Genomic DNA, 23,336 nt, shown 5'->3' with positions numbered 1-23,336 from the left:
GGTTCCATTCCTTACACATTTCTATAAGGCTTTTCAATATAGTTTTTTTTTTGCCAAAAATTACAGCTTCAAATATCCAGCAGTTCAGTTTAAGATCCTTTCAGACAAACAATTCCTTTTCTATTCTCTAAAGCACTAATTTCATGGTTTCCTCCTGATTTCAATGATTAGAGTTGATTTCAGTTGCCACTGGGGAATTGGGAGAAAGTGAATTGCAACAAGGTCCTGAGGATGCTGTAGGGGCAAACTGGAGACTGCTGGAATGGGGAGGCAGGAGTAGGGACAAAGCAAGGGGCCTGGTCCCCAGCCCAGGTACCTAGCAGACAGCAGCAGTATCTATGGTTGTCAGAGAAAAAGCTCCAGGAGCTACAGTCCAAGTATGAGAACCTGGTGGCATGCAGCACAATGTAAGATGGAAATATTAATCGTGATTTGATCTATGAACACTGTCTACATACACAGAAATGTCATACCATATCTCATAAGTATGCATCATCATGCCTGTTAATCAAAATGTTTTTTAATGTTTAAAAAGACATATTTTATACACATATCAACTGTACCCACAATATGCATGAACATAATAATAGTTTTAAAAGATAATGCTTATAAGACATCTTATCTAATAACATGGTTATTGAAATACTTTAGATACTATTAATTATCATAGCCTAAAAAATATGTGTATAAAGATGTGTGTGTGTGTGTGTGTGTGTGTGTGTGTGTGTGTGTGTGTTCTATTAATTGGAGATCACTTAAAGACTTTGTTAAGTGAAATGTAACTCAATGTGGGGACTTCGAGAAGATAAGAACTAAATCACTTCATTGTGAAATTACATATAGGAGTAAACCTAAAATGCATGTCAATCCCAGCATGTTCTCTTTAACAGACATCTTGAGGGGTTTGAAACGGAAAATTAATAGAAGAATGCAATCTATCCTCAACTAGCCCTGAGAACCTGCTGGAAGAATGTATTGTTAGAGTGATTGAATGTGGACATTAAGCTAAAACAAAGGCATAGTGTTCCTTTGCTTTAGTGTGGACACAATTACCATCACATTAACCTCTGTAGCACCTGAACTTGCTTATTTCACAACAGTTTACCTGGGACTCGATTCACACCAACCAGAAACTTGCTCAGACATTTCTTGGAGCTCTGTAATGTATTATAGCCTGAGGGTGTGTCAAAATGGGCGTCTTCAGCGCCAACAAACCCACCACCTTCTGTATCAGATCCTATTCATTTTGATTGCAGTACTGAGTCCCATCACCCAAAAGGGAGAGGGAGGATAATGTGATTTTTTTTTCTGTTGAGCCAATTTTTCTTCATATGTTCAGTAGTGCAGCAAAAGTTAATTCATTCTAAAGCACACGGATTTCCAGCAACATTGTCAATATTACAATGTTCCTTTGCAGCTCTGGCCTAGCTAGTTTATTAGATGAAGAGAAAATACAGATGGGCTGACAAGCAGGACTACATTTTGTTATAGTAGAAAAAAGCTACTGGAGGGATCGTCTGAGTCCTTTTCTCTATTCCAGCACGTAGGCTTCCACTCAAGTCCAGTGGTTAGCCCTCTTTGTTGATTTGGCTTACCCTCTTTCTATTAGCTAAGCTATTCATAACTCTTTAACATAAGTTAGGGTACATTTTCCCCTTCAAAATGGGCAAAAAGAAAGCCTAGCAATTATTCTCATTTGGCTTCAATGGAATCTCTTAAAAAGAAAGAGTTCAATGTGATGTCTTTAGGGAATGGACTCCCACGAGTACAGTTTTACACAGGCAGAGAAAAATAGTGTTTTCTGCATCTGGAAATGAATCAGTTTGATGGTTCCCAAACAAGAGTAGGAAAATGCTAAAAGAGTATCTGTTGCAGTCTGTAACCTCCACATTAAAACAAGCACAGTCATTACCTCCTGAACTACAGGACAAGTAGAGTACCAGAAAACCTGTGGCAAGGCAAGGCTGAAATCTGTGTTTCCTCTAGTTGGAAAGTGTGAGAAAACCAATAGGACCCTGTGTAGTGACATTTTATTTGTGCTGAAATGTGGTGATGTTTTATTTGTGCTTTTTTTTTTTTTTTTGGTTTTTTGAGACAGGATTTCTCTGTGTAGCTTTGCGCCTTTCCTGGGACTCACTTGGTAGCCCAGGCTGGCCTCGAACTCACAGAGATCCACCTGGCTCTGCCTCCCGAGTGCTGGGATTAAAGGCGTGCGCCACCACTGCCCGGCTTATTTGTGCTTTAATAAATGAAGCTTGCCTAGAAATCAGAGGAAAAAGCCAGCCACAGCACAGAAGTCATGCAATGTTAGCACATGCCTTTAATCCTATCACTTGGCAGGCAGGATCTCTATGTGTTTAAGACCACACTGAAAACAGAGCACAGGCCTTAAATTGCAAAACAAGTTAACCATGAAGGTCTGAAGGTCTGTACAGACAGACAGGAAGTAACAGAGCTGGGTAGGAAGAGGAAGTGTTATAGCTGAAAGGAGAGAGCAAATCAGATGTCAGAACAGCAAGGCATAAAGGTGTGAGTAGACAGGAAGTAACTCTCATTTGGAAGCTGCAGAATTGGTGAGGTAAGGTTGGCTGGTGGCTTTCCATATTTCCCTGATCTCTCCCAGGCTTTCACCCATATATCTGGCTCCATGTTGTTTATTTAATAAGATCATTTAGAAATTCATCCACAACCCTGTGTCAAGTATAGTGATCAAAAGTCAGGACACACAGATGAACTTCCAGAAACTTCCAGCTGATCAGCAAGACTATTATTTATCCCATGCAGATACAACCCTTTCACTTAGCATGTCCCTACATAAGATAATAGTAACTGCAATTTAAAATTATTGTTCTGACCAAGCCCTTTTCTAAATGGGACACAAATGATACAGGAGGTGCTTTTCAGCAATAATTGATATCCATTATGGTAATGCAGAGCTAGATTATACAGTGCACAGGGCTTTTCCACATGTACAACATGCTAGAAAACTATCATCAGTGTTCAATGCATTTCTTCTCCATCGTGCCTTGGTGCCATGGAGAGTGCAATGCTGTTTGGGATGTATATCTTGCCTCCAAAATGCTTATATTCTAGAAAGGCAGATAAAACCATCACAACACCTATTAATTAGAGTAAATCATGTGTGAAATATAGTGCTGAACAATTTGGCACATTAATTTTTTGGATTCACGTTTTTGTAGATGAGGCGATGGTTTTCAACTCATTTCAGTCAGCATTTTGGTTTTGAGATTCCAACTGACTTCCCAGTCTGAAGAGCTTGTGCTAATAAATGAATAGTCAAAATAAAATTAATACAAATCAACAAAGTAAAATAACACAAATTCAAAATAAAATTGTTGTCCCATTATCAGTATGATACATGTTCATAATTTAACCAAAAGCATCCAATAGTAATGACAGTTTGCAGTGGATAGCCATTCCAGCTTTGATCTGGAAATTCCAACCCCCCTCCCCCCCATTAAGGCTTTGGTAACTGTCACGCCTACAAGGCAGGCTGAGAGAGGACCCTGAAGACCCGAGATCTAGATGCACTGTCTCTCTTGGTTCCTGGACCCAGGACACTGAAGGTAGACCGAGAAGAGTTCTACAGAGAACACCGCCAGACCCTGCAACCTATCCCTTCACTTGTAAGTTACTCCACAAAATAAACCTCCTTTTAACTACATGGAGTGGCCTTAATAAGTTCATCAATAACAGTTTTTGTATACTGTGACATTTTAACTTTCCACTGGGTCCCAGTTACTGTATAAAGTGAATAGACTCAGCTGGATCTCATATGCAGTCCTTTTTATTCTCTTAGTAAAGCTAAGCTCATCCATACATTGAATGTTAATTTTGTTCTTATACTTCATCTGAGCTTAAATGACTATAGCATAGATAACATGCTTTGCTAAGTTTTCATTGTTGTTAGCAATCATCATGCTTTTATGTGATCAAAGGTAAGAGTAAATAGCAGCATATGATTCAGATGATTAAGTGGAACTGTTTCATGGGAGAAGGGAAGTACAAAGCATTTCTTAAGTATTTCTTGGATAAATTGTGAGATGGGTGAGGTTTTGTTTGTCTGTGTTTTAAAGTGGTCTGTTGTTGACCTAAATCAAACTTATGGCAGAGGCATGATATGATATCAGATGCATGGGCCTCAGAGTGGGAAAAGCCCAGCATGAAACCACAGCTCTAGTATTTATCATCCTGGTGACATTGGTTAAGCTACTGAATCTTTTTGTGATTTTTCTCCTAATTTAAAAGTCAACCTAAGAAGAATTTTCTTGTGGTTCTTTATTGAAATGAAACAGTGTAGAAAATTTCCCCCTTTAAAGCAGGAGTCTCTTCCTTCTACTCCAGAGAGACTTAACACTTAAAGGCAACAGCATGGAGAGCACCAAGTTTCTCTGCAACAGACACTAGTATAGTTCGGAACTGAGGCTAAAATAGATGAAAGAAAGGACAAGCAGAAACACGAGAGAGGAGGAGAAGACAATTGAAAGTGAACAAAATCAAAGTGAGACTCCACGATTCCAAGCTCCTGAGAAACCTGACTCAATTCAGGGGTGCTGAAAATAATGATGACTAAGCCTTTTAATATATTCCAACAGAGAGCCAAGATTCACATGTAGAAACATTTAATTTAGAAACTAGGGAAATGCTACAATCTGGATGGGCATAGACCAAGTTATCTCAAGAAAATTTATTTCCATACATGCAGTTGGAATAAATCTATTTTAATGAAGGCTCCAATTGTCCTTTCCTAGATCAAACCATATGTAATTTAGAGAATCTTGATGTGCTTCATTTGAAAAACATCTTTAATGTCTCCACAAGGCAACTCCCTGAGATAGCACAAGCTTTTGGAACACCCACAAGTGAAGTGCGATTCAAATTAGTCCTCAAGCTGTTCAAATAAGGAGCTACAGCTGACAGTATCTCAGTTCGACGGGGAGATACATGTATTTTAAAAGTTACTTATATCTATGAGATAAGCCTGAAAAAAATGAAAAAGTGAAACCCAAATGAATAGTGTGGATTAATGAGTGAACTCCTCTAATCCTGCGGGCAAGCCAATAACATTGGGAAGATGAGTATTTCTTGTTCAACTCTAGTGATTGCTACCACCATTCTCCTGAAAGTGGTCCCTAAAGCAATATTATTTTTGTGCATGACACAATTTAGGATTGGAATGCATTGCTTGACTTGATTAATTTCTAACTGAATCTACAACTGTAGCTACTTCCCTCTTACCACCAAGCCACGCCGTAACTCCATAATCAGAATATGTCCAGCATCCTTGGTGTGCAATGGCTCCTCTTCATTTTCTATTCATAGTTGCCATTACAGTTTAACCAACAGAGAAGTATAGTGCTGGCATGATCAGTTGACTCAGGCTCTCAGAAGCGTAGTTCTGGCTGCTCTGCTAACCTTCAGATGTGAGTGAGTCACTTGACCTTGCTAGCCTGCATCTTTGAGTCAAGGGTTGGCTTGCTCATCTCTAAGGTCCTTTTCTACTCTGTTACCCTATGATTCTATAATGTATTTCTAAGCAGTTTGCTTAATCACACAATTACCCAGCAGTCCCCCAGACCTGGAAGTGGATGATTGCTTGCCAGGGGCGTTGTAGAAGGTATTTGTGAATTAGCAGGAGGTCAGTTTTTAACCTCCGAGGTCCCTGAAACTCTGATTCCATTCTGGCTCCAGAGAAGGCTGATTCCTGGCCCAGTGTTCTACCCATCAGGAGGACATGACCCAGTATTGCAAGCAGCCAGTTTCTAGTTCATTAATAGAGAGATAACAGGCATTAAAATCAAGCTGTTTGAATAAATGATAAATATAAACCATTACCAACTTGTCCTCATACTAAAATAATTGCATACAGAATCATTGTAAAATAATCCGTCCATGAGAAATAAAGAAAACAGAGGCATCATTTTGGTGCCCCCAAGTGGGGATCCATGATGGCTGCAGTTAAACTGCACCTTTGTGAAGTATTTCAGGACATCCTGTAGACACATAGATAGGCTTTGGCACTCTTGCATTGTTCAGGTTGTATTTGCTCTAGGAAGTCTTCTAAAGATTTTGAGTCGCTTCATGAACATTTTACAGTTATTTAAGAAGGGACAAAGGTGTATGACCTTCTCCAAGTCTGAATTCTTCTCAAGGATTGCTTTTGACCTAGATATATTACATCCAAGTGCAAGCTGATCTGTGAGGCAGGCCCACAGATATCCATCAGAATCCATTTCAATTAAGAACCATGGAGTGTTTTAGTTCTCCTGATGCTCAGAACACTGGGGAAAGAATAATTATCTCTTGGAAAAGTTAAGTCCTAGTCCACACTATAAAATCTACAACTTGAATCTCACAAGTAGATTTCTCTGATGAAAACAGTCTGGCAATGCTGTGGCTTGTGGTGAGAATACTGGTTGTGTTCATGGGAGACCTGGCATCTGTTTGTCACAATGGCCAATGACCATAAACAGTCAGTACTCTGCAATAGCTCTTCTGGTTAACAGGGTTTGATTATCTACAGAAATAAGTATTTCAATGCATTCTCCAGGGACATCTTTGATGTCCCTTCTGTTCATTTGAACCAAGCGTTCAGCAATTACTATCAGCATTGCTAATTCTGAACAAACTTTTTGTTTCTTCTTCATTCTTCTTAAACCTCCCAGTATCTGTGCATTTTAATATTAGGTATTTAAACCTTGTGGTTTTTACAAAGACTAAATACAATGATATAAATAAATCATAAAATATATTCTGGGCCAAGTAATGACTAAATAAAACCTGTTGGGAATCCCTGCTATAAGAAAGGTAGTTTGTTAGGCAAACAATTTTGCAACCAGGGAGAGTACTACACAGAGCAGTCAAACATTAGCAAGTTGCATATGTACTAGGCACAAAGACCCCCTTAAAACATAACTGAATATAAACAAAGAGAACTGGTACTACAAGAGGCACTCACTCAGTAATTCAGCCAAAATATCCTGAGAAATATCTGAAAGGATTGTGTGCTGAAATTTTAAGTGAAAAGTCCAGACAACTTGGATCCAGGACTCCAGGTGCCTGTGTTCTGGAGTAAGATGTGCTGGAGTAAGATGTTCTGGAGTAAGATGTTCTGGGAAGGCTTTGTGGAGAAAAATGAAAACTGGAGGAGATAACAGGTCAGCAGTGGATTAGTGCTTTATGTTTCTAAGTCGGGAAAACACGTGAATAATCATAACATGAAAGTTGAAAGATTTGTTTGATGAATAATGGGTTTTGCCTAAGCAAAACATTAGGAATTATGAGTAACTCGGTGTTAGTTAAAGGAAAGTGTGAGTGATGAACCATGAAGCTAAAATCAGGTTTCGATTAATATTAACAGCACAGGTATTTATCTCATAGGCCAGGAGTTTGTAGGATCACCACACAATTGTCTACCTTTGTCTTCTCATATCTGCTCCAGCTATTGATAAATTGATTATTACTAAGCACTAGTGGGATCTCAGATTCTTTCTTGATGATTTTAGCAGAATCCCGTTTAGTTCAACGGGATTGTCTCAGAAGATAAAACCAGCTTGCCTCTCCTGCACAAATTTAGACAGTGAAAGTAGGAAGACCTACATGTGATAAGGGTTGGTAAAAATTAGTCAGAACTGATCCTGGTTGAGACTATTGCTAGCATTTAGTGACATTCCTCATACCAATCTAGAATTTAGGTGATGGCTGTTCATATCCAGTACAAGCATTCATTGAGTGGCTGTTGTGTGCCAAGTTATATATTACAATCTGGGAACACTAGGTAGGAGGATCAAGACAATGGATAGACCAACTGGAGGCCTCGTAAGATTGTGATGACATAAAAGCTAAAACTGAAAGGTAGAGCTGATATGGAAGGGAGAGAAGTTTAAGCTGAGTTAGAAGTAAATAAAATCTCAGAGGGAAGACTGTACGAAAGGAAAAGCCTAATGGGGAAGATTAATTATGAAGGAATGCACACTAATTCAACAGTAAGATAATTAAAATCCCATGAAGAAAATGGTAAAATGCTGGGAAGGGAAGTCAGAATCCTGGGAAGTCAATAGGTGAGTTTCAAGAAAAATAAAAATAAAAAAAAGCTGTGGCCTAACATGGGCAGAGTTCTTTAGAGTTCTTGTGACAGATTTTATTGAACTTGACAACTAGAACATTACTGGTAACATGAAGAAAATTTTAACAAAGAAATGAGATGTGCTTATATTGCAGAGTTGCAAAGCAAAATTAACCATTTAAATATTGGAGGGAATGGCACAGGGGAGGCCTCTCCTAAAACCCTTCCTGACCATGCTGAAAAGAAAGCCAGTGTGAAAGAGTGAGGATGCTGGGAGAGGAGAAAGAGCAGAAGAGCCGAGGCTGAGATGTGAGTAGAAAATGTCACTGAGTCTTGTAAAAATGAGTCTTGTAAATAATGAAGGAAGATGGCCTCTTGTTGAACAGGTAGTAAGAATGTGGCACTAGAAATAGCCAAAAACATAAATAAGGTGGCTAGAGAGAATGGAGTACTTATTGTTTCTATCAAAATTTCCTTCTTGCTTCTTTATTATAAATTGAGAATTTCATGCATGAGGTTTCTTTTTTAATTGAAAAAAATTATAAAACATATCCTCATCATGCTTTTTTCTTCCCTCGGCTCCTCCCAGATCCTCCTCACCTCCTTAGCTACTTGCTCTTTCTTTCTCTTTCTCTCTTTTAAAAATAAAGACAAATAAACAAAAACACACACAAGAAATTCACATACATAAAAAAACCCACAAAAATATAAAACCAGGCACCAAAACATACAAGCAAAAGACCAATAAGAAGGGGAAAAAAGGTCAAACAAAGCAATGTGAGGTAAAAGGCCTACAGAAATACCAGTGAGTCTGTTTGTGTTGGCATCTACTGCTGACCTGAGGTATAGTTAATACATCCAATGAGACTCTGATGCAAAAACTAATTTTCCTTTTGCATTCAGATGTCAATTGCAAATAGCTTCTTGGCTAGAAATGGAAGCCCACGTCCACTTTCCCCTCTGAGGAATAGAACCCTGTGTGACTTAAGTCTATGCAGACCCTGTGCATACTGCCATGGTTTTTATGAGCTAATATGTGCATCAGACCTGTCTTGTCTGGAGGACACATACATGTATTTACATAATTTCCATTCTTCACTCCCCTTTCCATCTCCTGCTGTCCCCACCCACTGCCTCTCAGCTTCATGACTTTTTTTATTTAAATACATAGGCACACAAACACAGAAGGAAAAAGAGAGAGTGTGTGTGTTTCAACTACTGGATGCTTGGCCTGTTCATTGGGAGACAGCCATCACTGTGCTGCCTGAACAAGAGCCTATAAGCCACTCTAATAAATCTGGTTTAAGTGTGTGTGTGTGTGTGTGTTGTGTGTGTGTGTGTGTGTGTGTGTGTGTGCATGTGTGTGTGCATGTGTGTGTGCTTGTGTGTGTGTGTGTGCTTGTGTGGGGGCATGTGTGTGCTTGTATGTATGTGCGTATATGTGTATGTGCTTAAGTGTATATGTGTGCACTTGTGTGTATATGTGTGTGTGCTTGTGTGTGTGCTTGTGTGTGTGTGTGTGTTGTACCCATTTCTTTTCTTTAGAAAACTTTGACTAATACAAGATGCTGAAGAGATAAGAAGTCAGATAATGTAGGCCTCTGTACGCCATGGCAAAATTGTGCTCTAAGTTCAGAGACAGCAATTTAAGATTGATGTCACTTAAATAACAAGTCCAAATGATGGAATATTCTAGGTTTTGGTGATTTTTACAACATGGAAAATGAACCAGAGATAAATAATTGGGACCACAGGTGTAGACTAAGAGTATGGTAGATAAAAGGGAGAGAGAAAATGTTTCAACACATTTTTTAAAAGAAGCCAGATGAGACTTACTAAAGAACCAACTGTAGGACAGAGGGGTAAGCTTCCAGCCTAACTCTCTGGGGGGTAGTTTTGTTCCTTAGGAGGGAAGGGTGGTGGGGAAGGTTAGAGACCTGGAGGTGACAGGAGATGCTACAATTGAGATGTGTGGTGCAGACAGATGACACTGAGATGGGGTTTAGTAGGAGAGGAGGAATTGGATGAAAGAACATTTAAATTCAGAGCAGGTACTCAGGATGACTATTAGAGTGATTGAAAATGTGATCACCAAGACACAATCTGCAGAGGAGACAAGAGCAAAGTGCCCCAGTTCTCTCAGTTCATATGCTAGACCCTTAAAGCATTAAGACAGTCCCTATCCAGAGCACCTGAAACAGAATCCATGCCTGGGCACTCCTGCCCTCATTATAAGTCGAGATACCTAGACCTGCCTCACAGAATCATGATGATTAAATTTTCTGTATGAAAATTGCTTAAAACAGTGTTAGTTTACATGAACAGTCCAACCCATTTGCTGTTCACTTTATTATCAAGAGACCAAGAAAGGAAATTTAAAACCACAGAGTTGACTGAATGTTCTGGAGGCTGCTTAAAGGGTGACTGAAGTTAAGAGTTATTGGGCTACAGGACACCTGGAATATTCCTGGTGCTTGCCCACTGGACAGTGTTTCCTACCTAGACCCCACTAGATGTAAAAACTGAAAAATTCCAAGTGCCAGAAAAAACCACCATTGTTTTATACCCCTAACCTAGTCACCCGCTATGTAAAGCCCCTCAACTTAGATTCCTAGAGTAAACAGGTCACGTGCATGCTGCTTTGCATCGGTTTCACCATCAACAAGGTTGGCAGAACAGTTATAGGCCTTGGGGTCTACTACCGGACTACATAAAAAATAATATCTAGCCTGTGCTGGACTTGCTCTGATTTGTTTTTTTTTTCAAAGCAAAAGAAAATATCTAAAAATAGCAGAAGTAAAGGTGACAAAAATAACCAAACATCTCCCTTGAAAGATTACTGCCAAAGAGAGAGAGAGTCTTTGAACAAAGAAAGGAGGCAAATTTCCAACATCAAAATAGTCTCTCTACATCTCATGGTTACTAATTTGTATTTAAGATTTTACCCCTTCTATATATCCAACTATAATGGTTTTATGCAGGCTGTTATAGCAAGCCCAATACCCAAAGGTGTTTTTACACCATAAAGCATCTTACCACATTATTAGAGTAAATTAGTTAGCAAAAGAATGAAAGATTAATCCAGTAAAGGTCATATCGCACTGATTACAAGAAGCCAATAAAACAGAATTATTTCCTTTAATAGTTGAATGTCACTGAGGGAAATAGACAGCTATACATTTCTCTCTGCAATGGAGTAGGTTATTTATTTATTAATTTATTTTCTAATTCTATTGCTCCAAGTGCCTCTGGTGTTTGTTTGCCATGAAATCTGGAGTGGCATAGTGTTTGTTGGGCATGAGGTAAAAACCTGAGTTCCTAATCCATTGCTCAGGTCCGGGTCTTGCTGCTTCCTGCTCATCAGCTCAATGGCAGTCTATATTTAGATTTCAATGTCTATAATCAAAAACTAAAGATGACTGCAGTTTCTTCTGTGTCTGAGAAACAGTGCACTAACATCATCAACAAAATGGATTTCAGGATGGGCTCAGGTCTTAGTATGAGATGTTTTATACTACAAAGCCTTACAATAGCTTTCTGAGATACATCTTAGTATTACTCTCATGTTGGAGATCTGGCAATGTCTGCAGACACAGATAATAAGCAGTAGAGCCAAGAGCTGAACCCAAGAAATTCAGCCTTGAGACACCAGTGTTCTAAGCCACCTCATCATCCTGTCCCTCTATGGATTGCATATGATTGCCTCCCTGTACAGGTCTGTACACCATCATACTGCGCTTACCTCTCTGGGTTGAATCGAAACTAAAAAGATGTCATCAAATGTCCTTGAAGAATAACAGATATACATAATTGTGAATTTAACACTTGGTGTTATCTTGTAAATGCAAATGGGTAGGAGAACCATGAGAAATTTTCCCAAGTCAGAAAAACTGACCACGTCAGTCCCAGGATGACAGAGAGCATCTCTTGTGGTGTTGGGGTAATGACATCAGACTTCCTGAGTTCAAATCCAGAATCCACAGCACTGCCTTTCTAAACTCAACAGGTGACTTAGCCCATCCTTTGCCTTGGTTTCTCTATCTGCTGCATGGAAGCAGTGTCTACTGTTTGCTGGCATATATTCATTTATGTAACTCATATAAAATCTTAAAGTGGCACCCAGGAAGTCACTGAGAGTGTGTTAGCTATGATTCTTGGGAGAAGTACAGGAGACAAGTAGAAGAAGGAAGGGAAGGAAAATGGCAAAAGTCATAAGCCTGGCCACTGTGGTCAACAGGAAGGTCCCTGGTTGTCACTAACTCTGTAGCTCAGCATAAGGTGAAGTTGGTGGGAACACCTCATTGTCTTTCTTTGCTGCTTTGGTCCTTTATGACGTGTATTGATTCTGAAATTGTAAGAGTGCAGAGAGGGCCAGGTTTGCTAACAAGCTTCAGGCATCTTCTCAACTTCACTTCAGCATCTCCATTTCTTCTCATTTATAACACAAATATTGCACTGTATCAGATGCCTACAATAACTCTTTTAGGTCATTCATTGTACTAATAGCCATGGGGGACACAGGTGGGTGAGTGGTGGTAATCCATAGAGAAAAGGTACCAAAGCAAAACCAGCTCTTGCCCCATTGAGACTGTGCAGTCTTAAATATGGCTTGTAAGTGGTGTTGGGGGATGTGAATGTGGCTTTTCCAGTAGGCAGGTAGGTTAGAAATAGTTTAAGATGTATGAAGGTGTCACAACACTGGGAGAACTTGTTTACATCCATCACTGTAAGGTATCCTCCAACCTTAGAGAGAACTACACACAAAACAAAGCAGTGTCCCCGCAGGAAACATTGAAATAAACTATGGAATGTTCCAGATGATACAGCATTAGAGACTGGCAGATAACACCCAAGAAGCAACTACATGCTATGGAGCTGATGAAGGGTTCTGTCAGTCACTGAAAGTTAGGCATTGCCTGTAAGGGTGGCTAGGAATTGAATATGCAGAGGGGAAGTGAAAAGCATATGCTGTTTGTGAAGTCTTGGCAGTGCCTCCTAACTAATGACACCTATCATTTGTCTTGAAGACAGATTACTGTCAAGAATACAGACTATGAGCAGTTAGCAACCGGAACAGCAGGTGCACATGGGAACTACCCAGACAAAGCAGGAGCCATAGGTTTCCGGACACAGCTGCTGTCAAGGAAAGAAGCCTTCACTTTAACATTAGTAAAATCCAGCATTGCCACGAGAAAAGGTACAGTAATGTGTACACAGCATTGGAAGGGACTCAGTGTCCAAAAGTGAGGAAAGTGCTTGACACAGGAGCCAATCTCTGTCCATACCAAGAGACAATGCTGAGCAGCTTACCTACCCCTGATGACATTCCCTCACCTCCTAAGGGATGAGTAAGAATACATGATCTTCAAAATCATCTGTAACTCTGGTGCTTTAAGATGCCATTTTTGTCACGGGGTTCACAGCAGCTGGAGAGATGGCAGTGATGAAGAGGGCTTGCTGCTTTTGGAAAGGGCCAGAGTTTGGGTCCCAACTCAGTCACCCAACACTTCAACTCCAGGGGATCCAATACCCTCCTCTAGCTTCCACAGGTACCAGCATTCATGTAAACATGCACACACACACACACACACACACACACACACACACACACAATTAAAAATAAAATAAATACTAATTTTTTTCCTTGCAAAAACAGAGACATTAATTCATTTCATCCTACCAAGGGTAATTCACTTCCTCAACTAACTCATTGTTTATAACATTCTTGGGAGGAGGGGGATGCCATGATCTTCAACATCCTAGAGTAAAATGAAGTATTTGGGAGGAGATAGGGAGAATGATTTCCAAATCCATGTGGCTTGTAACCAGGGTGTTAATAGAAGCAAAATAAATTCTGACAAAAAAAGACACAGTGAATTTCTAAAATAAACTAATACTGTAACAGACAATATTTTACTTTTACCAAAGCTTGAATAAAGGAGGGGACACAAAGGAGGTGGGATAAAACACCCATTCTCAGAGAAAGCACATAGTATGGCCTTCCATTCCAACACATGGTCAGAAGGAGCAGAGGAAACACCAGGGTAGACACTGCCCCGCTCGCTTGGTGCTCACAGTCTACACGCTAAGTTCTGCTCTAGTGGTACACTTGGAGATTGACATTGCTTGGTGACACAAATCATTTAAATGCTGGAAAAAGTGCTTATGAGCCAATGCAACTTCTGCATTATAATAACATGATTCTTCTATTTACTGACTATGAGCTAATTTGCATTAGAGAAACATGAAGAGAAATAGAAAAATCTATCTGGGTGGTCCCATTTATCTCAGCATATTAACGCTGAGTCCATGCATGCATTCACTCATTCATTTTCTCATTTCACCTACACCATGCACCTTCTATGTGCAAAATGCTGGGTTAAGCCTCAGGGGAGGCAGAAACATAAATGTAAATGACAATAAATTGTTATTTCTTCCAAAGCTTGATCGTCATTTTTTAGCAATGAATTCTCAGGTCAGAATGTGTAGCAATCAGACAGACTGAGATCATTTCGAGTTGGACACCGGGGTTGTTATCAGGACTCTTCCTGCCACATATGTAATATTCTGAAGTGGACCAAGGTACCTTTTCCCTTTTCTTGTTAAAGTCGTTCTCTCAGAAACTGATTTGTTTTGTGCTGTTTTCCATTCACATCACGATCCAATCAAACCACAGAATATAGGAAAGATCAGAGTAGTGCAGTCTAGCCACCTACAGTAATTCATAGAATATATGAGGCATTAAAATTTTCATTTCTCATTCTTATAAGAAAGGCTATAAAGGTAACTGAAAATGATGTGGAATATGAATTCATTCCAGAGACAATGATTGTAGCAAGGATGAAGAGAAACATAAACTAACAAACCATTTTTTTGCCCTAGTCTCAAACCCTTTTTCAAAGCCAGCTCGTGTCTGTGTTATGTTCCCACTTCCACTTTTATCCTTGATCTCTTGGGCTTTGCTCTTATCTAGACGGTACACACACAAAAAAAAGAGCTCAGGGAACTTCTCAGGTATTGGCTCTATGCATTTTATCCAAAGCAATCTTAACATAATTCCTACAAGCACATGGGAAAGTGTCTAAAGTTGCATGATGCAAATGCAGAAACAATGGATGGGATAATGAAAACTGGGGCCAGACAGCATGCAGGAGGGGTGGAAATTGCAAGATGAACACTCAGGCTTGTGCTTCCTTCTAGTAAGCTTTTTGTACTTGAACAGATGTTTTCTGTATGTGTGTATGGTTGTTTTTGTTGGTGTGTGTGTGTGTGTGTGTGTGTGTGTGTGTGTGTGTGTGTGTGTGTCCCTCAGTGGCCAAGTGAAGGTCAGAGGATGATGTCGCACTCCCTAGGCTCACTAGCCCTCTGTCTTCTAGAGGTTATCATGCTTCACTTTCCCATCTTGCCATAGAGGAATGAAGGGATTAACGGATGCCTGGTCTGCTGCAGCTGGCTGTGTTGCAAGCACTTCTAGACACTGAGCCACCCCCAGGCCTAGAACATGATTTTTATTTCATTTGTTGTTGCTGCTGTTTAACACAGCAAATCAGTAAATAATGATTCACAGAAAAATATCCATTTTCTCTACTTTGAGAATTTTAGTCCAAAAACAATGAGATATGGTGTTGTAGAAAAACACAACAATGCAGAACTACTACTACATATCTGAACTGGTGATGGAATCAATGTGATCAAGAAACTCAAGCAAAAGTTTCTAAAGATCCTTTTGTTTTATTTTTCTATCAATGTGCTGTCTTTTAGAGTGAAGCAGGTTCAAGACAGAAAGAGGACTAGAGGACTGACAGTCTCTAAGGTGCCTACACTTAGACACGAACCATCCCACCTAGCATGACAGACATGTTTCCTGGGGGTGGAGAGACAGCAGGACTTTGCACAGTACTGCCATGGCTCAAGACCTAAAGTTACACTTACAATTGTTAGGAACTCAGTCTTTGGCTGTCTGCCTTTCATTCATTGTTTTCTGCCTGCAAAGTCAATGGTTCGCATCATTCATGATGTATCTTGGTTTAACCTCCCCAAAATTGCTGACCAAATTGGTGAATTTCAACCCATTGTTTTGTCCCAGTAAGCCACAGTTTCTTCCACTGGAAATTGGAATGATAAAGCTAGCAACTTTTAATCTTGAGCATAAATACAAATAACACACATAAAATATAAGATACAAATGGATCCAGGCTCCAAAATGCGGTGAAGTCCCATACCAGTTGCACCAATGACTTCTTGTGAGCCTGGACCAGTAGTCACTGCAGTTCTTGGTGCCTTGGCTGCAAATGGTAAATAATTAAAACACCTACCACTTCAGGTGAGTTATGATTGTCCATTGTTTGTACAATGCTTTGAAGACATAATAAATTTTTCATCTCATTTGATTCAAAATTTAAAATACTCAGCTGGTATGCAAAATGGGTAGCACTAAACTATGAAGACCATATATTGGAAACTAAAGAAAACACAGGAGAAAAATTTGAACCTGCATTTTTGAAGCATTTCTGTTATTGTTGGAGATGATGGAGATGGGAAAAAATATGACTTCAGATACTGACTTGGTTAGCAAAAAGTGGAAGAACTGGAAGAAAAATGGGAAATTTGAAAAACTGGATTGAAGAAGTCAGGAAACCTCATAATAAAGTGGCTCTTATGAATCAAGCACTCAGAGAGGCAAATTTAGATCACAAATATTTACAGAAGAATCATTCTGCTCTCACTTATACCAGCACTCTGCTAGAGACAGGAGCTTGAAACAGAGCTTGGCATGAAGGTGGGCAGATGCAGAACCTCGTCCAGCAAGGAAGAGTATTAACGTTATTATTGACATTCTTTAGACCTGTCAATACACCACAATAATAAAAAGCCAGCCAGTCTTCACTCACTGTCATTATTGTTTGCAATTTTTTGGCAGAATATCGCCCAGTACTCAGTGCAGAGTTTTTCACTACCCCTCTACTATTGGCATCCCATGGACACAGAGGATATGTGTCTATCCAAGGTACGCAGGAAACTAAGGAACTATTTACAGTAAATGGTCATGACTACTAATTGGGATCCTCACGTCATGCTAACTACCTTAATGAACTCAAGGTGCTCTAATATTTAGATATTCAAAATAAAATTATCTTGAAATCAAAACCAAAGCCCCAAAGCAGGGCTGTAGGTAAGCTTTTGCTTGACCTCATATTAATCAGATTTCCTAAAAACCCAACAGCAGATTGTCAGATTTGAGAGGTAAACACAGCATGAGCAATAAAACTTCCCATTCAGGTGAACAATAAAATGATTTTTTATTATTGTATTATTATTTCCCGAACACTTAACAGACATATTTATGCTAAAAGCTCTTTGTTGTTTACATAAAATTAAAATTCAATTGGAGAGAGTACCACAAGATCCATATAACGAGCATTTAACCAGTTTCCAACAGACTTTAAGTCCAATACAGTTGTAAGTACTAGAGAGAGTCAGATTGCTTTTAGCATGCATGTGCATGAATTTTTACATGCTATGTCACTTGCATGAGGATCAGAAGACATCTTTAGAATATCTATTCTCTCCTTCCACTGTGGAATCCAGGGATCAAACTCAGGTCATTAAGCTTGCATGGTAAGTGCACTTACTAGCTGTACCTTTTTGCCAGCCTGTAATTGTATGTTTTCAAGATGTAAAATAAAATTATGGGATCTATAGGACCTGGATCTAACTCTGAAAATAGTAGCAAACAAACAAAAAAAACTATTACAAAAACACTGCCATGGTGTTTAAAGTTTAGTTCAGAAAACAGACAATTAATAAAGAACATAAATAAAGCAATAATAATGTACATGGGGTGATGAAACCATCAGGGAAGGGATGATTAGCCAGGAAGGAGCTAGAAAATGTTCCCAAAGAAGAGGAGTGGCTTCAAGCAGAGTTGGTGCCATGACACTGTAAGAGGACATTTCAGCAAGAAGAGGGTGAGGAAGAGGCCCCGGGGGAGCTGGACGACAGAGAACCATGGGTTGAAAATGGACAGGCCTGGCTATGGCTGCCTGGAATAGCAAGGAGGCCAGAGTGGCAAGAGTTCAGAGGCAGTGAAGATCAGCCAGAGAAGAATGTAGAGACCTCATGAGTTTCCAAATGTGCTGGGCTTTGCCAAACGTGAGACAATTAGAGGATTTCAAACAAGGAAACAGGAGGAGTTGGTACGGTTGAGCTGCTATAAGGACAAGGGAGGAAGACGAGCTCAGGCTAACTCATTCATTTGGGAGACACAGGGTTTGCTCAAGAATGAAAAGTGTCTGGACAGACAATAGAACAGATATGAAAAGTAGGGATTATGAAATATGACAAGATAAGGAGAAATGGCAACTATAGATATGATAGGATAAAGAGTACCAACTTGATTAAAAATATCTTACATTGGTGTGGATTTTAGTTTATTGATACAAATTTAATTTTGTTAGACTATATGTGTATTTTTACTCTTATTTAAGGTATTATGTTTATGTAACTCATTTAAATTGTAATGAATAATTAAGAAATACAGATTAATAATTAGTCATCTATGACAGTCAAACTTATAGTCATGTTAGTTAAGTTTTATAGGTATACATAGATATAATTCAATTAGATAAGTAATCTTCAAACACTTCAAAGACCTACAGAATATGGCATTTAAAATGTTTTAAAAACTTAGACTTTCTAGACAATGAGACACATCTGCTGCTGGCAGCACCAATTTACTTCAGAGAGAAAAATGGGCATTGAAGACACTATATGGAGTTTATCTTCTTCTTGACAAAAATAGCCATTTGGGCAAGAAACTGCTCTTGCCTGGACTGCTGATAATATGCTGTATGCTGTATAAACTGGACATGCAGGACCCATAGGAAGGTGACCATTGAACTTTGTAAGGCAAGATGGTCATTTAAGTTCCTGCTTCACAGAAGAAACTACCAGATATTCTAAAGAACACAAAAAGAAGCGACTGACTCTGTGCCTGTGGGCTGAAGATGGATGCCCCAATGTTGCAGAGGAACTATGGATGACTGTCCAAGTAGACAGATATCTCTTTCATTCTAGATTTTTTAGAAGTTGCTTACAATGCACTTCATGTTTACTTAGGTAATATTATATCCTTCTGAGTTCTTTGATGTGGTTGAAGACTAAATAGTTATAACTATAATTTTCATTGGTTATGATAAAAGATAAATTAGATATGAAACTTTAAATTCACAAATATAGGATAGATGACAGAATATTTTCTTTAATTTTGCAAAATATTTAATTTTGCAAAACAGACTAGATACTCTAACTGTAATTCTTGCTTGATAACTCTTACATGTAATTTTACTATGTTAAAGTTAAAACCTTCCTTTTTTGATTAGAAGGAAAAGGGGAAGTGCTGCGGGACATTTTTCTGAATGCTGGGAATATGTGTTGCTCTGATTGGTTGATGAATAAAGCTGTTTGGCCTATGGCAAGGCAGCTTAGAGACAGGTGAGAAATCCAGGAGAGAGAAAGGAAGAAGAAAGGCAGAGGCTATCCTGCCATCCAGGGAGCAGCATGTAATGGTACACAGGTAGAGCCACAGAATACGCGGTGATGTATAGATTAATAGAAATGGGCTGAGTTTAGTTATAAGAGCTAGCTAGCAAGAAAATTGAGCCATAGGCTATGGCCCTAGGTTTGTAATTAATATAAGCCTCTGTGTGATTATTTTATAAACAGCTGCAGGACTGGGGGTGAGAGATTTGTCCCAACCACAGACGGGACACAAGAAAACTTCTGACTACAGGCAACACTAGGATTTTGGGTGTGAACAACAGAAAAGGTTGAGTTGTCAATTAACAGAAGAAAGACTTTAAACAAGAAAGGTAATGTATTTCAATATGGCTTAGACATTCCATGGGAAATACCAAGTGAGCAGTTGCCTACATGAGCTTGGAACACAGAGGAGAGGCCAGAGCTGGAGACAGGAACATGTAACTTGGTGTAGCACAAAGCTTTGAAATTACAAGAGACCCCATAGGGAGTAAATGTTGCAGTAAACAATTGTCCAAGAAATGAGCACAGGGCAGGGGAAGGCTAAGAGATTTAGAAACTGATGGAAGATCCACAAGGAAGACAGAGAAGGAACCACATGTACACAGGCGAATGCCCTGTCTCACAAGCCTGATAAAGAGATGTCTTCAGGAAGGTGTCATTAACATGGTAAGATGACACTGACCATTGGAGAAGATGGACTCTGATGTTAGATCATGCCACTTAGGGGCCTTATGAAAGTGGATTTTGTGGAGTTGAGAGGACAAAAGCATGATGTGGTTGATGTCAAAGGAGAACTGAAGAAGTGAAAATGAATATAGACAACACATGAGTCTCAACATAGGAGAAAAGGGACACTGGGCTCTAAGTAGAATAGAAAGCAAGGTAAGAAGGCTCTTTTCTTTCTTTTTTTTTCTTTTAACATAAATGACACACCAAAATGTTTATCTATTGATGGGATGGTCCATTCGAGACAGAGAAATAAGCACTTGTGATAAGAGAAAAGAAAGAGATACCTGTTTTTATCAGTTTAAAATGTAATCATGACCATGTAACTACTATTTCTTCGTTGTGTACCTGCTATAAAGCAAAATAGAATATAAGCTGCCAACAAGCAATTATTTCTTTAGCACAACTCTAAGAGACAGATGTTGACAGCCTCCATTCCATGAAGAATTTAGGCCATATTCCTGAGGTTAAACAGACAACAAGCAGCAGAGGAAACTTGAATGTGGGTTTGTCTGATTTGGACTTGGTAACTTTAAATCTTTCTTGTCTTTGTTCTTGCAGCAGTACAGTAGGCAGGTTCTAAATATTTAATAGATACCATGTGGCTGTGCAACTGTGTCAATGGGTAAGTGGTGAATAGGATTCTCTCAACTTCCATCAGGGTTTTACATCCAGAAAGCCCATCAAAAGTTGAAAATAGTGTAATTCCAAAATGCATTTACAACATCTAGCCTGCCAACACCCGAGCTTAGCTGCACAGGGCACCGTGGGAGTCTGGCTGTTTCATGTGACTTAAAGAAACACAGCTTGCCTCTGACTCTATCAGACATCACAGGACAGTATCATGCTAAGAAAAGATCAAAATTCAAAGGCTGAATATATGTATATGTATATGATGTATATGTATATGTATAGATGGATATGTATATGTTTGCACCATCATAAAGCTAAGAAATCATAAGTTGAATCATGCCAAGTTGGGCACCATCCATAAGTACATGTAAGCATATATAGACATACATACTATAACACACATACAGGATTGTAGTGGGTATTCTGAGATAAGTGAGAAATATAAAGGTTCAGAGTTCTTTTACTTCACAAGGAATTCCTGTGTCTTGAAAGAAAGAAAGAAAGAAAGAAAGAAAGAAAGAAAGAAAGAAAGAAAGAAAGAAAGAAAGAAAGAAAGAAAGAAAGAAGGAAGGAAGGAAGGAAGGAAGGAAGGAAGGAAGGAAGGAAGGAAGGAAGGAAGGAAGGAAGGAAGGAAAGAAAGAAAGAAAGAAAGAAAGAAAGAAAGAAAGAAAGAAAGAAAGAAAGAAAGAAAGAAAGAACAAAGGAAGGAAGGAAATAAAACATGGTGGCAGGCAAAAGCCATCTCTAAAAGAAAGACCAGAATCCAGGTCCCTATTCATTCCCAACGTCCCAAAGCATTGAGACATGCTTCAACTAGTAAAGATAGATGCCTTGTGGCAAAGACTGCCAACTGAAATTACCAGGCAAGTAAATAGGGGTAATTTGAAAGCAGCATTGGGCTGACGGTTTGGGGGACATAAGCAGAAAATAATGATAACATAAAATGAGCAAGAAGACAACTTGTCTTCTCTACCAGTGGGAATCTCCCTTCCTCAATAACTAAACACAGGGGTTTGCCTCTTGGTGAGTGAACCTTCATAGCAAGACCAGGAGGGTAGAAAGGGGGTGAGGGAGGGGGTTCTATGGCAGAAGCTGGGGAAAGCACTGTGGACCACTCCTGAAGCAGTGTCTGAAACAGTTAAAGCAAAGTCTTTATTGAGAAATGTATCTATATTCATATCAGAAAGACATCCTCACATGTATAGTCACATTCCACAGCATGCTCGGTTGGAGATCATGTTTCCTCATGTGTTACATATACAAAACCTGTAAGACAGACACCCCTGGGCAAAATTTCTGTCTCAAGCTCACTTAAAAGGATGCCAACAGTGTCCCTTGGTTTGGGCTGATTACTTGCAGGCTATCTGCAGGCAGGGAGGCTTACTTGAAACAATAAAATAAATTTAACTAATCACAGCATTCAGGAGGCAGAGGAGGCAGGAGGATCAGTAATTCAAGGTCATTGTCAACCACATAGTGAGTTCAAGACTAGTTTGAAATACATCTGAACCTGTCTCAAAGAAGAAAGAAAACAAAAGAAAAGAAAAACAAACAAAAAACAAGGCAATGTTAAAACACTGTTAAGTCATGAAAAAGTGTCCCCCTCCCCCACCACAAACATAGGTAATTGTAAGTAAAAGCACCTGCCAAGCAGGTGAGGTCACCCAGACAACATAATTTCTAAATCCACAGGCATTGCATATAAACTAACAAGTACATATTTTTATAAGTTTACAGTATTTCCAGAAGATTGATTTGAACTGTTGAAATCTCTACCTTCAGTTGGCTGTTCATTATGATCTATATAAGTAAAGACTAGTAAACCAAAAGAAACTTGCATCAGTTTTGTAACATTTAATGTGAAATACACCCTGAAATAAACACTAACCCATTTGGTTACAAAGGATAAATTCCCAGGGTAAGAATGCAGCTTGTCTGGCAATCTACTCACAATTTATGATGAGAATATCAGTTTCAATACATTGTTAGATAATTTATTAGTTCTGAGTTGAACAAATTATACAGGCTTGGAGCAAGTCATTCCATTTTCTTTCCTCATTATATTTAGCTTTATTTATGCCATCTCTGATATTAGCAATCATATTTTCAATAGAATTTGAGTGCATTATTTCAGTTCCAATGAGCAAACAAGTGACATAACCATCCTTGGCTGAATTATAATCTTCTTAGCTTTAATTATTGTTCCCTAGAAGATGGTATCTTTCTAGCTTCTGGATTTTTAAAAAAATATCTTCATATCTTCTCTTCCAAAGCAGCTCCTTTCAGTTGAGAAGGAAAAGGGTACTTACATATATGTCATTCTTTTGAAACTATACTTCATCATTTCAAT

General features: G+C 39.0%; 1 long non-coding RNA gene across 1 annotated transcript; it reads left to right on the top strand.

Moving 5' to 3' along the window:
- The first annotated feature begins 3,514 nt into the window (after window positions 1-3,514).
- LOC121827546 (uncharacterized) lies at window positions 3,515-13,460 on the top strand. The gene is made up of 2 exons (XR_013048997.1): window positions 3,515-3,647; window positions 13,114-13,460. It is a non-coding gene; the product is annotated as an uncharacterized LOC121827546 (long non-coding RNA).
- The last annotated feature ends 9,876 nt before the right edge of the window (window positions 13,461-23,336 follow it).

Source organism: Peromyscus maniculatus, chromosome 2 (genome assembly GCF_049852395.1).
Source record: "Peromyscus maniculatus bairdii isolate BWxNUB_F1_BW_parent chromosome 2, HU_Pman_BW_mat_3.1, whole genome shotgun sequence".
NCBI lineage: Eukaryota > Metazoa > Chordata > Mammalia > Rodentia > Cricetidae > Peromyscus > Peromyscus maniculatus.
This window is presented reverse-complemented; position numbering and strand designations above follow the sequence as displayed.